This window comes from Benincasa hispida, chromosome 11 (genome assembly GCF_027475165.1).
Source record: "Benincasa hispida cultivar pf3 chromosome 11, pf3_genome.v1.1, whole genome shotgun sequence".
NCBI classification, from domain to species: domain Eukaryota; kingdom Viridiplantae; phylum Streptophyta; class Magnoliopsida; order Cucurbitales; family Cucurbitaceae; genus Benincasa; species Benincasa hispida.
In genome coordinates this window covers 47,959,275-47,972,082 of record NC_143488.1, presented here as the reverse complement: position 1 = coordinate 47,972,082, position 12,808 = coordinate 47,959,275, and positions in this window count along the sequence as shown.

The window sequence follows — 12,808 nt, the reverse complement described above, 5'->3', positions numbered from 1 at the left end:
CTTTTCTTCTTCAAGTCAAGCACATTCACCCAACTGAGAAAGAATCAGAGGATTAAGTATTAGAGATCGAACCACATCGCATCAAATCAACTTCAATATCAACACCAACTCAAGTTCAACTCCACGATACAAGTTTCTCCGGAAGCCTCGTGTGAACAAATTGGTACGCCCAGTAGGACCATCTCTACCTCTTATCTCTCTCTCAGCATCCAAACAAGGCAAATGACACCTAAGAAGATGACACCAAGACTTCCTCCACAAACGACTCATACATGGGACTTGTCACTCGCAACCGCTTAAGAGAAGTCATGCAGGAGCAAGAATAGAGCTCTCTTATTGCCCACAATATCTTGAGGCAAATGACGGAATCCCCACAAGGTAGGGTTGTCATCAAGGAAAACCCCCTGTTTGACAACTCTATTTCCGCCTCCAGCAAGCCGAAAAGAGATTCACCGCCAAATGTGATCTCCGTTATGATGGCAGATATGACGGAAGAAGCAGCCATGACAGAAATGGAAAGGAAGATTAACTTTCTGATGAAAGCTGTTGAGGAGCGAGACCATGAGATCGCTGCCCTGAGAGAACAAATGCAGTCTCGAGAGGTTGCTGAATCCAGCCAAGCACCTGCGGTCAAAGCAACTGACAAGGGGAAGACCGTGTTGCAAGAAAACCAAGGGCGACAGTTAGACTCGGTGACCTCTTTATCGGTCCAACAACTGCAAAACATGATCATGACCTCCATAACAGCTCAATATGTAGGGCCGACTCAAACTTCCTTCATGTATTCCAAGCCATACACTCAGAGGATTGACAATCTAAGAATGCCTGCAGGGTACAACCCCCAAAGTTCCAACAATTCGGCGGAAAGGGCAACCCAAATCAACATATCGCCCACTTCGTAGAAACATGCGAGAATACGGGAACAAGGGGAGATCTACTAGTCAAATAGTTCGTTAGAACCCTCAAAGGAAACACTTTTAACTGGTACACAGACTTAGAGCCTGAGGTGATTGATAACTGGGAGCAACTTGAAATAGAATTATTGAATCGCTTCTACATCACTAGGCGCACCGTCAGCATGATGGAGTTGACAAATGCCAAACAACGGAAAGGGGAGCCGGTCGTCGACCATATCAACCGATGGAGAGCTCTGAGTCTAGATTGCAAAGATTGACTCACTGAATTATCTATTGTAGAAATGTGCACACAGGGTATGCACTGGGAACTTCTTTACATCCTGCAGGGAATAAAGTCCCGTACCTTTGAAGAATTGGCGACCCGTGCCCACGACATGGAGCTAAGTATCGCCAACAGAGGAACGAGGGACTTCCTGAGCCACGAACCAAAGAAAGACAAGAAGGAAGTGAAGGGCACCAAGAAAATTGTGAAAGGCGCCACAAAGGAATCAATGGTCGTTAATATGACCCCGTTGAAGTTCTCCTCGAAAGGAAAAGAGAAGAAGATAGAAAAGAAAGACAAAGGAGGCGAAAGACATCGCCTAACCCTGCAGGAACGATAGGAAAAAGTCTACCCATTCCCTGACTCTGATGTTACGAATATGCTTGAGCAACTACAGAGAACCACCTTATCTAGCTACCAGAATGTAAACGACCGGAACAGGCCGACAAAGTGGATGATCCCAACTACTGCAAGTATCACAGGGTCGTTAGCCACCTAGTTGGAACATGTTTCGTACTGAAGGAATTGATCCTCAAATTGGCTCGTGAGAGGAAAATAGAGCTGGATCTAGAGGAGGTGGTCCAAACGAATCATGTTGTGGTGATGGTAGCTCCAAGCGTTGCGGCACCAATCATATATTATGAAGAAAGGGAGAGCTCGGTCCAGTTTGGGACATTCGAACCTATGGTAGTGCGGTTTCAGCAGAAGGTCCAAGCTACAGATCCTCAAAACGGAGGAGAGCGCGCTGACGATGGCGATAACGAAGGCTGGATTCTTGTGGCACGCTGTAAGTAGGGAAGACTGAACTCTACCCAAAAAGAGTTACGCTCTCATAGAAGCTACAAGAGAGGGAGCAAGACACAAAAAAGGAAGGGTAGAAAGAAGGCTTGGAGGCCCAAAGCTGTTGACGAGAGAGACGAGGATGTTCCTCGTCCCAGACGACAGATGACGTTAGCAGATTTCCTCCCGAAGAACTTTGGCAATTGGGGTTCAGAGGAGACACCAGAGGTTGCTGCATGTCATGTTGTCAGTATCAGGGAGGACGAAGATACCGTTCTAGGCCCATTAAAGTCGACAGGAGAACCAAAGGGTTCGTCACCATTCAACATAGATGACCTACTTTCACTCCCGCGAGAAGCTAAGAGGACCCTCATTGAGGCACTGTTAGAATCCAAAGCCTCTGGTGCATCGACCTCCGTAGCACATGCTTATGCCTCGTGTTGCACATCCATAGACTTCTCAGACGAAGATCTGCTACTGGGATCCAAATTGCATAATAGCCCTTTGTACCTTTTTGGATACATTCGAGAACAGAGAGTGGGTCGAATCCTCATCGAAAACGGATCCGTCGTCAATATAATGCCTAAGACGACTATGAAACAGTTGGGCATACTCATGGAAGAGCTATCAAACAACAAATTAGTAATTCAAGGTTTCAATCAAGGCAGCCAAAGGGCGATAGGCATGATACACTTGGAGCTCCTCATTGGCGATCTAAAGGCCGACACGCTGTTTCATGTGATAGACTCAAAGATCACCTACAAGCTGCTGTTGGGATGCCCTTGGATTCATGGGAATGGTGTGATTACATCGACACTACATTAATGTTTCAAGTTTTATTAAGACGGGATTAAGAAGGTTGAAGCAGATTCTAATCCGTTTTTTGAGGCCGAGTCTTACTTCGCAGATGCAAAGTTTTACCTAAAGAGTGAGAATTCCGGTGAGACTATGTCGACAGAGAACTTGCTGGCAAAGAAAGCAGGTGGATCCCGGTCGAGGTCGCCAATAGACATAGAGAAAAGAGTGGGTAGCAAGGTACAAGCCTCCAACCCTAAAGAGAGTAGAATATCCCTCGTCGTTGGAGAAACACCTGTGGTGAGGGGCGAAAAAACCTCAAAACCTCCGATTCTGCACTATGTCCCTTTGTCGAGACGAAAAAAGGGTGAGTCACCTTTTACGGAATGCTCAAAAGGTTTGCAGGTCGGAGACATAGAAATTCTAAAGGAGAGTTTCGGCACACCCCTCACGCCGATAACGAAGTAGGAAGTCTACAAGCTGGAGGCGGAAGTGATAGGGTTAAAGCTGCCCGAGAGGCGAACTAAAGATGGATTCGATCCCAAGGCTTACAAGCTGTTGGCGAAGGCAGGCTACGACTTCACAACTCACATTAAGTTCAAGAGTTTGAAGATTTATGAGCAACCCCGACTCTCGTCAACCCAAAAGAAACTTTTGCAAGAAGGACATGCTATACCCACGTTGAGGGCGGGACTCGGATATGAGCTGTCAGAGCCAGTCCGCATAATCAGAAAGGCGAAGGAGAAAGTGGCCAACAACAATCATATCACTGCAGAAGAAGTCAATGATACAGGAGAAAATGAGGGCAAAGATAAAAGAGCCTCAACCTTCGACCGTATTAGACCATCTGCCGCACGTGCCTTGGTCTTCGAGAGGTTAAGCATGACAAAAGCAGAAAGGGAAAGCCCACATACTATTCCCAGAGTTACTCGACGTTCAGTTTTTTGAAGGTTGACTATGCCAAATGAAGGAAATGAGGAAATCATCTATTAATCGCTGGTGGTAGAGCGACCGTTAACCTTCGAGAGACTAGGCGCAGTTCCGACGGAGAACGAAGGAGAACCCCGCGCTCATGTTTTTGATTGCCTGAAGCACAAGAGGGCTGACGATCCCCTCGACCAATATGTTCCTAGTAAGACAAAGGAGAAGGGAAAAACCTGTGCTGACGCCCCCGAAATGACCATAAGAAAAAGGGGGCCGATACCCCGAGCGTCCATTTGGCGACGAATTGACCTTAAAAACGCTGAAGCGTCATCGGACCAGAAGCCATTAGGAGAGGCAAGAAGTGATGGAGAAATCCGTAGTACCGTCCCCTCACGCATGAAGAGAGACATTCGTTACTCTAAAACACAAGTGAGGGCACGCTCAAAGTAAAGAGGCACAACATCGTTTTCACCAATCCTCAGAATGGAAATTTAGAGCAGGAGGAAGGCGAAACTTCGTGCCACCACATCACAATCACCGAAGAATCCGAAGAGGGTATGATTAAAGAGGAAGTGGAGGACGCTCTGCAAGGTTTAGAGAACGGTGGTCAATCCATGGTGGACGAGCTAAAAGAGGTGAATCTAGACACTGTAGAAGAACCGCGTCCGACTTTCATCAGCGCGTCCCTCTCGGAAGAGGAAGAGGACGAGTACATGAGTCTGCTCACCGAATATAGGGATGTTTTCGCCTGGTCATACAAAGAGATGTCGGGACTAGATCCAAAAGTAGCAGTCCACCATCTCGCGATCAAACAGGGGTGTCGACCCGTTAAGCAAGCTCAACGACGCTTTCGGCTAGAACTTATCCCCTAGATTGAGGTTGAGGTCAATAAGTTGATTGAGGTCGGGTTCATTTGCGAAGTTAAATATCCAACATGGATAGCCAACATTGTCCCGGTTAGAAAAAAGAATGGACAGCTTCGTGTTTGCATAGACTTTTGCGACCTAAATAGCGCATGCTCGAAAGACGATGTTCCATTGCCCATCTTAGAGATCATGGTCGATGCGACAACAGGACATGAGGCCTTATCCTTCATGGACGGATCTTTCGGGTATAACCAGATACGAATGGCCCTTGCAGACGAGGAAATGACGGTATTTCGAACCCCAAAAGGGATATATTGTTACAAGGTAATGCCCTTCAGGTTGAAGAACGCAGGCGCTATTTATCAACGTGCCATGCAGAAGGTGTTTGACGATATGTTGCACAAACACGTGGAGTGCTATGTGGATGACCTTGTGGTTAAGACTAAGTGACGACATGACCATTTGAAAGATCTAAGAACCGTGTTCGATCGCCTCCGAAAGTACCAGTTGAAGATGAACCCCCTTAAATGTGCGTTCGGCGTAACTTCAGGAAAGTTTCTGGGTTTCGTTGTGAGACATCGAGGGATAGAGATAAACCAATCCAAGATCGATGCCATCCAGAAGATGCCAAGGCCAAGGAATCTACATGAGTTGAGAAGTTTGCAGGGACGTCTGGCCCACATCCGGAGGTTTATTTCAAACCTGGCAGGGCGGTGTCAGCCTTTTCAAAGACTGATGAGAAAGGGAGAGAAATTCGAATGGGATGAGGCCTGCTAGAATGCTTTCGATAGCATAAAGAGGTACCTGATTAGCCCTTCTGTCTTAGGAGCCCCAGTAGCGGTAAGCCGTTGATACTGTATATTGCACCGCAAGAGAGATCACTGGGGGCAATATTGGCACAAGAAAGAGAAAAGGGAAAAGAACACACTCTCTATTACTTTAGTAGGACCCTGAATGAAGCCGAGAGAAATTATTCCCCTATAAAGAAGACGTGCCTTGCGCTCTTCTTCGCCATAGATAAGTTAAGGCACTACATGCATGCCTTCATAGTCCACTTAATTGCGAAAGTCGATCCCATCAAGTACGTCTTGTCTAAACCGATCATCTCGAGACGTTTAGCTAAGTGGGCAATCATGCTTCAACAGTATGACATTGTTTATGTACCGTAAAGGGCAGTTAAAGGGCATGCATTGGCTGATTTCCTGGCAGATCACCCAGTTCCATCGGATTGGGAGTTAAGTGAAGACTTGCCCGATGATGAAGTTCTCTTCACAGAAACCTTAGGGCCGTGGGTCATGTTCTTTGACGGTGCAACACGAAAAAGTGGTGTGGGGGTAGGTATCGTCTTCATTTTGCCAGAAAAGTACATGCTGCCTTATAGCTTCGCACTTGCCGAGTTATGCTCAAACAATGTCGCTGAATACCAAGCATTGATAATTGGTCTCCAAATGCCTTAGAGATTGGAGTAGCTCGTATAGAAATCTTCGGTGACTCAAAGTTGATAATCAATCAACTCTTATGCCAATACGAGGTGAAGCATGACGACTTGAAACCCTACTTCACTTACGCTCGCCAGTTGATGGAGAAGTTCAAAAGCGTGGCGTTGGAACATGTCCCGAGAACAGAGAACAAGAAAGCGGATGCCTTGGCAAACCTAGCCACTGCCTTAACGGACCTGGATAATGTGCCCCTTAATATATCGCTTTGGTGGAGATGAGTTGTACCTCCGATTGGGACTTCATATGGGGAAACGAATGCGATATCAGTCTATCTAACCGATGAGGAAGACTGGCGGCAGCCCATCATAAATTACCTTGAGCATGGAAGGCTCCCGGATGACCTCCGTCGTAAAACCGAGGTTCGCAGGAGGGCCGCGCATTTCATTTACTATAAAGGGATCCTATACCGTCAATCCTTTGAAGGAATTTTCCTTCGATGCCTCAGTAAAGAAGAGTCCGCGAAGGCTTTGGAGGAAGCACACTTAGGCGTATGCGGCGCGCATTAAGCTAGACCAAAGCTACAATTCCAATTGAAAAGAATGGGTTATTATTGGCTGGGAATGATCCAGGACTGAATGGATTATGCAAAGAAATGTGAAGCCTGTCAATATCACGCGAATTTCATTAATCAACCGCCCGAGCCTCTACATCCGACCATAGCCTCGTGGCCTTTCGAAGCATGGGGGCTTGATCTGGTCAGCCCTATAACACCTAAGTCATTAGCAGGGCACTCATACATCCTCGTAGCCACTGACTACTTCTCAAGATGGGCTGAGGCTGTCGCGCTAAGGGAAGCTAAGAAAGAAAACGTGGTGGATTTTATCCGCACTCATATCGTTCATCGGTATGGTATTCCCCATTGGATCGTGACAGATAACGGAAGACAATTCTCCAACAGTTTGATGGACAGGTTGTGTGAAAAATTCAAATTCAAACAGTACAAGTCATCCATGTATAACGTCGCTGCAAATGGGTTGGTTGAGGCATTTAACAAGACATTGTGCAACCTACTGAAGAAAATTGTTTCCAAGTCGAAGAGAGATTGGCAGGAGAAGATCGGTGAAGCATTATGGGCTTATCGCACCATTCATCGTACCCCTATAGGAGTCACCCCGTACTTTCTCGTTTATGGGGTAGAAGCTGTCTTTCCTTTGGAAAGAGAAATTCCATCGCTAAGAATGGCGGTGCAAGAAGGGCTCACTATAGAGGACAATACCAAACTGCGGCTCCAAAAGTTGGAAGCACTGGATGAAAAATGATTAGAAGCTCAACAAGCATTGGAATGTTACCAGACGCGAATGTCTAAAGCCTTCGATAAGCATGTAAAGCCTCGGTCCTTTCAAGTTGGTGATCTAGTGCTCGCCGTAAGGAAACCAATTATCACGACAAGACATACAGGGAATAAGTTTACACCTAAATGGGATGGGCCCTACGTCGTCAAAGAAGTCTACACAAACGGCGCGTACAGGATAGTTGATCAAGACGTACCAATTCATCGATTCTTCAAGCTCAAGTGCAGAGGATTCGCTGATGCTTCATCAAACTCAAATGCGGAGGATTTGCCGATGCTTTGTCAAACTCAAACGCGAAGGTCTCGTCGATGCTTCTCCATCTTTAAGTTCAAAGACTCCATCGATGCTGCTCCATCTTCAAGTTCAAGATTGGCGTGCATGACCCCACTTCCATCTTCAAGTTCAAGATTGACGTGCATGGCCCCACTTCCATCTTCAAGTTCAAGATCGGTGTGCATGGCTCTGCTTCCATCTTCAAGTTTAAGATTAGTGTGCATGGCTCCACTTCCATCTTCAAGTTCAAGGTCGGTGTGCATGGCTCCGCTCCATCTTCAAGTTCAAGGTCGATGTACATGGCTCCGCTCTATCTTTAAGCTCAAGATCGGTGTGCATGGCTCCGCTTCATCTTCAAGTTCATGGTCGGTGTGCATGGCTCGGCTCCATCTTCAATGAGTTAGTCTACAAAATCATGACGTAGCTTCGATTCATCTCTAAAGTCTGGCGTGGTTCGCTTCATCTTTAAAGTCATGGCGTGGCTTCGCTTCATCTCCAAATTGATGGCACGACTTCGTTTCATCTTCAAAATGTTGGTGCATTTTCGCTTTATCTCCAAAGTCTGGCATGGTTCGCCTCATCTTCAAAGTTGTGGCGTGGCTTCGCTTCATCTCCAAATTGATGGCGCGACTTCGCTTCATCTCCAAAGTCGTGGTGCGGTTTCGTTTCCTCTCCAAAATGTTGGTACAACTTCACCCCTTCTCCAAAATTGGTGTAGCTTCGCTTCCTCTAAAAAAATGTGGGTGTGGTTCCAGCTCATATGCGAGATCAAGTTTGGTTTGCCAAGCTCTACCTCATATACGAGGACAACTCTAGTCCGTCCAGCTCTGTCTTGTACGCGAAATCGACTCTAGCCAACCCGACTCCGCTAAAAAGCTTGATCGCATATTCTTCTCATCTTCAAAGTTTGATGGCATATCCACCTCAAACTCAATACTCAATGGCATATTTCCCTTATCTTCAAATTTTGATCAAGTAGTAACATAACAAGGTAGACTTTATCGGGATCCTCCATAAGGTGAAAGCATAGGAGAGTTGTAAGCCTTGTAGGTCCCCTCCCATGACGTTCAGGATATGCGAACGGTGCTACAAGGTAGACGTTATCGGGATCCTCCCTAAGGTGAAAGCATAGGAGAGTTGTAAGCCTTGTAGGTCCCCTCCCATGACGTTCAGGATATGCGAACGGTGCTACAAGGTAGACGTTATCGGGATCCTCCCTAGGGTGAAAGCATGGGAGAGTTGTAAGCCTTGCAGGGCCCCTCCCATGACGTTCAGGATATGCGAACGGTGCTACAAGGTAGACCTTATCGGGATCCTCCCTAGGGTGAAAGCATGGGAGAGTTGTAAACCTTGCAGGGCCTCTCCCATGACGTTCAGGATATGCAAACGGTGCTACAAGGTAGACCTTATCGGGATCCTCCCTAGGGTGAAAGCATGAGAGAGTTCTAAACCTTGTAGGGCCCCTCCCATGACGTTCAGGATATGTAAATGGTGCTACAAGGTAGACCTTATCGGGATCCTCCCTAGGGTGAAAGCATGAGAGAGTTGTAAGCCTTGTAGGGCCCCTCCCATGACATTCAGGATATGTAAATGGTGCTACAAGGTAGACCTTATCGGGATCCTCCTTAGGGTGAAAGCATGGGAGAGTTGTAAGCCTTGCAGGGCCGATCCCATGACGATCAGGATATGCGAACGATGCTACAAGGTAGACCTTATCGGGATCCTCCCTAGGGTGAAAGCATGAGAGAGTTGTAAGCCTTGTAGGCCCCTCCCATGACGATCAGGATATGCGAACGGTGCTACAAGGTAGACCTTATTAGGATCCTCCCTAGGATGAAAGTATGAGAGAGTTGTAAGCCTTACAGGGCCCCTCCCATGACGATCAGGATATGCGAACGGTGCTACAAGATAGACCTTATCGGGATCCTCCTTCGAGTGAAAGCATAGAGGAGTTGTAAGCCTTGCAGGACCCCTCCCATGAGGATCAGAATATGCGAACGGTGATACAAGATAGACCTTGTATGAGAGAGTTGTAAGCCTTACAGGGCCCCTCCCATGACGATCAGGATATGCGAACGGTGCTACAAGATAGACCTTATCGGGATTCTCCTTAGAGTGAAAGCATAGAGGAGTTGTAAGCCTTGCAGGACCCCTCCCATGAGGATCAGAATATGCGAACGGTGCTACAAGATAGACCTTATCGGGATCCTCTCTAGGGTGAAAGCATAAGAGAGTTGTAAGCCTTGCAGGGCCTCTCCCATGAGGATCAGAAAGCATGAACAAGCATACAGTAGCGGTTGTACTCCCTTGAATTGCGCTTTAGCTCTTACAAAAGAGTAAGGGGGACAAATTAGTAAACCTACAAAAAAAAAAAAAAAAAAAAATTTCTTTAAAAAAAAAATGAAAGAAGAAGAGGAAAATGAGAGAAAGGAAAGATTAGAAGAAGAGGAGGGGATGAAAATAATGGAGGGGTTTGGGGTCCTATTTATAGAGGTTCCCTGGTTCCCTAACAAATTAGGAAATCCAAATCAAATAAAAGATTTGATTTAAAATATTAGATTTTTTATCAGATTTCCTAATTTGATTCTATCCTAATTTCAAATTAAATTAAACAAATTTCCTATTTAATTTAATCTTATTAGATTTTGTCCTCAAATTTATCTTCAACTAAGATTTGGACATATTCCAAATTTTATTCAAAGTCAAATTTAGATTGTGAATAAAATCATAAATTAAAATCTGACCATATTCCAAATTTTATTGAAAATCAAAATTGTTCAACATTGAGATTAAATTGCAAATAACATCTCAAATTAAAATTTGGGTATATTCCAAATTTTATCCCAAATCTAAATTATGAGACTTTTATGCTCAAGCCAAATTATTAAGGATAAAATCTCAAATTAAAATTTGGGCATATTCCAAATTTTATCCCACCTAAATCACGAAATCATACTTTTATCCTAAATTATTAAGTCAAATTAAAATTTGGGCATATTCCAAATTTTATCCCAAATCCAAATACTTTTATCCTCAAACCAAATTATTAAGGATAAAATCTCAAATTATAATTTGGACATCTTCCAAATTTTATATCAAATTCATCTAAATTTAGGTTCTAAATCAGTTGTGGGAAAGATCTAAAATCTATCACAAATTAAAATTTGGCCATATTCCAAATTCAAGTATCCTATTGAGAAAAAAAAAATCATCTTTTATTCAAATTTGGACATATCCCAAATTTTATCTTAAATCCAAATCAAATTAAATTGGGATAAAGCTCAAAATTTTTCGTAAATTTGGCGATATTCCAAATTTTATACCAAATTCAAGTTAAACTTATGTACTAAATTCATAGTTTGACTAACACATCAATTGAGGTCAAATTCAAGAACAAATATATTTGGATTTTGATTCTAATTTTATATTTTTTGAGATTCATCCACTCAATGTATGTGAATAAATCTCGAAGAAAGGGGCCTTTGTTGAATGAGAAATTTTAGATAAATCACAAGTTGTCACGTCATTTACTAAATTAAGGATGAAATTCCAAATCATTAAATTTGGGCTCAATTAGGAGTTACATACGTAAAAGACAAATTTCGATGACGCCACGTGGTTTTATCATGACCGTTGAATCAGATAAGATTAACTAGACCCAAATTTTTTTATTATTATTTAATTTGACCCAAATGTCAAATCCGGCCTAAATCCGATTAATTGAGCCCAAAGACCAATCCCATGGACCAACCAAGCCCAAGTCCAATTAATTGGGCCCAAAGGCCAGACCATGAATCAACCAAGCCCAAGCCACTCTCATTTGGAGGGGTCAGCAATTCTATACTACAGAGAGCTTATAGGGAATTCTCTATAACCAGAAGACTTCTTCTCCTGAAGCTGATCACACCTAGAATGATTGAGGTCCTTTGAAGATGTCCTTTGAAGATACAAGCCTTTTCTACATTCAGAGAGTCCAGAGAATTCATCAACAAGCAGAAGACTTCTAAGACTCCACTCTTAGAAGACAGAGCAAGACACAAAGAAGACTCTTCCAAGACTTCTCCTTCAAGAACATTCGGTGCTTTTCTTCTTCAAGTCAAGCACATTCACCCAACTGAGAGAATCAGATGATCAAGTATTAGAGATCCAACCACATCGCATCAAATCAACTTCAATATCAACACCAACTCAAGTTCAACTCCACGAAACAAGTTTCTCCGGAAGTCTCGTGTGAACAAATATAAATTTATTTTGTAATAATTATAATTAATTTATCATTATTAATAACTCATTAATTATTTTATTAATTAATACATCATAATTATATAAATTCATCCAATTGATCTCATCAAATTATGTAAATAAGTATCTTTAATTATAAATTATTCATTTTATAAATACTTGTAGTTAATAATTTAATTAATATTATTATTTGATTGTTAAGCTTCTCTTTTGTAACTATTTTGTTTTTTGTTTTTGAAGATTAAACCTATGGACACTACTTTCATCTCCGAATTTTTTACTTTTCATCAATGTTTTAACAAATCAAGCCAAATTTTGAGAATTAATAAAAGTAGCTATCAAAATTTTGTTTTTTTTTTTTTTGGAATTTGGTTAAAAATTCAATCATTGTCATTAAGGAAGATGCAAATCATTGTAAGGAAATGTGGATGAAATAGACAAAATCAAGTGGTTATCAAACGAGGCCTAAATAATTAATTTTTCTCAAAATTTTGAATTGAATTTATTGTTTATCAATTAATCTATTAAAATTTTGGAGTTTTCATGATTAATTTTTCAAATTAAATATAAAAAATTTATTTCTATAAATTTCTGATAACATTATAATGCACAATCAAATAAAGTCATTATTGATTTTCCAACCATCTTATTACTAGACTTATTATTTCCAACCATCCTTAATTTTCGTGTATTTATGAAATCTTAAACCAAATGGTCTCTGAAGACTCTCACTTCCACTGGCATCCTGCTAGGAAACAATGAAAATTGGCTCAATCTTTTGCAGTTGTGAATGGATTGAAGGGGAAAAAAAGGTTCCAAAATGTGTTTTTCTTATCATTAATTTCAACAATATTCACATTTTTAATAATAATAAAAAAAATTATTCACCAGAATTTTGGGTTTTATTAGGAGATTAGTTTGAGTTTAATTTAAATTTTCAAATGGAGATTAGAAAATT